At 48.7% G+C, this 2,284-nt stretch overlaps 1 long non-coding RNA gene across 1 annotated transcript; it reads right to left on the minus strand.

The window, feature by feature from the left end:
- Positions 1 to 175: 175 nt before the first annotated feature.
- On the minus strand, positions 176 to 2,284 carry LOC149750624 (uncharacterized). The gene is made up of 2 exons (XR_016387803.1): positions 2,203 to 2,284; positions 176 to 858 (listed from the first exon to the last, which is right to left on the minus strand). It is a non-coding gene; the product is annotated as an uncharacterized LOC149750624 (long non-coding RNA).

The following is a 2,284-nucleotide window of genomic DNA, read 5'->3' on the forward strand; positions in this document are numbered from 1 at the left end:
CCCTGGCAGGACCATGGAAAATGTCCTTCAGCTCAGAAGTGCATCTTCCCATGCATTCTGCTCAACCTGCACCCACATGCCCAGCTCTCCTAGGGCTCTTATTTAGGCAGCAAGATACAAAATCTGCAGGAGTTAACGACTGTAAGACGACGAAATAATCAAACTGACACATTCATGGCAGCGGAATTGTGTTTAATTGTTTGAAAGACTGGAGCAGAGACGAAGTGTGCTAGCAAAGGATGGTCGGGCATGCTGCTTAAGTTTCCAAGCAGCCAAAAGGGCGAAGTATACAAGTCTGCAAGAAGATTAGACGGTTTAGAAGCGGATCCTTTGCTAAATGGAAATTGCAGCTGCTAATTCATAAGAAATGTTGATCCAGGAAGCTGCCATCTTGGTGCTGCCTTTTCCACAAGTGTGGCTGCTTCCAGAAGCCGGGGATGAGTGGTGCTGACAGCTAACTGGCTGAGAGAGGGAAGTGGGCTTCGTGTTCTCTGTTCTGAAGGGAGTTTGGCCTCTGGCCCATGCCTGGGGTTTATTTCTGCTTGGACTTCTGGCACTGTTGAGGGGCTGGGCACGTTGGGACAGAGGGCTCCTTGCCCTTGGGTGGAGGCTGGCAAGGCTGCTTGGTGTGCTGAGGTGGAGTTTAGCAGTGCTTTGGTGGGGGGAAACAGTACTTTACTGGGGGGCAGCATTGCTGTGGAGGGGGACAGTACTGCTGAGGTGGGGGGCAGCAATACTTTGGTGAGGGGCAGCAATACTTTGGTGGGGTGCAGCATGGCTGGGGTGGAGGGCAGCAATACTTTGGTAGCGGGCAGCACAGCTTCTGCTTCGGATTATACATTCTGGTCTGGATGTGCACTGCAATGGAAAAGACACTGAAGTGAGGAACTCTAGAACCTTAGAGACACTCAACCCAGGAGAACCGCTTGCCTCGTTCAAACCTGTGCCGATTCAACTTTCGCCTGGTGGCTTCACCGATTAAATGTGTCTGTGTGCAGTGAGGTGCGTCAGTATAAATTGTAGCTACAGTTTGTAAGCCATAGCAAGGTTTTAATAGAGACAAATAAAGAAATACAGAAGGAAGGAAGGAAAGAAGAAAGAGAGGAAAAAAGGGTGAAAGGAGAAGAGTAATGGACAGGGGTAGAAAAAACAAAGATATAAAAAATGAGAAAGAGTCACACAGACAGAGAGAGAGAGGAGAGAGATGGAAAGAATAAGAAGGAAGGTCAGGAGTAATGAGAACAAAAGGTATTATGCTTCCACAGCAGATACTGTGCAATGTGGAACATGGTTTTCTTGGATCTTAGTCCTATCTCAAAAATTAACCAGCTGTGTGATTTTGAGCAAGTTACTTAACTTCTCTGTACTCTTCTTAAAGTTGTTGTAAAGAATAAATGAGCATATAAAACTCCACACAAACACATGTAAATACACAGGTAAATATGAGTGTAAAGTTATATGTGTGTGTGTGTTCTCGCGTGGTCACACACACACACACACACACACACACGAGAACAAAAACATGTTGAGTACTCTTATAAAGATTTTGACTTTTTAAATAAATATCGAACAGTTGTAACAGAGCATCTTAACCACTCTCTAAGAGAATTCATAGAAAAGAGGCATCTAGAGACAAAAGGACCGTTTAAATCGATACTAAATTATAGGTGAGAATGCAAATCTTAGAGAGGGGAGTCATGGATCCCCAGGCACTGAGCACACGGAGGTGGAACAATGGTCCCCGACTCCCAGAGCAGGACATGGCCGCTTTACCACGTCCTCTTGTCCTTGCTGCTCTGAGCTCCCTGGGCCTCTGCCCTCTGCTCCCTGAGGAGCTCTCCTGCCTCGCTGCACTGGCCTTTCCCTTCAGGGCAGCCCTGCCCTAGATTTGGTGCCACCCTCTCCTAACAAGCTCCGCTCAGCTCCTGGCCACGACAACATCGCCACCACACACGCCAGCAGGACCCTCAACACAGGACTCTGATCACACCCTGGACCCCCATCTCAGCCCCCACCCCACACACTTCAGATGTTACCTTGTAACCCAAGACAGGTGGGTCCCAAATGATACGGACGAGAGAGGTGCCCACACGAGGCCTTTCTTTCTGGCCAGCCACCAGTTGTGCCAGCCCCAGCTACCTGCGGAGTTTGGGACCATTTAGAACCAGGCTCCGAGGAGAAGAGTTCCTTTGCCCGACTTACCCTAGTTCACCAGCGGCTGGAACGTGGAGATGCTGTGGCTTTTGGGATGCTCTAAGACTGCACACCTTTTATACGTCTCAGA

This window comes from Delphinapterus leucas, chromosome 1 (assembly GCF_059928025.1).
Source record: "Delphinapterus leucas isolate spDelLeu-1000000601 "Yukka" chromosome 1, BTC_Dleu_Yukka2, whole genome shotgun sequence".
NCBI lineage: Eukaryota > Metazoa > Chordata > Mammalia > Artiodactyla > Monodontidae > Delphinapterus > Delphinapterus leucas.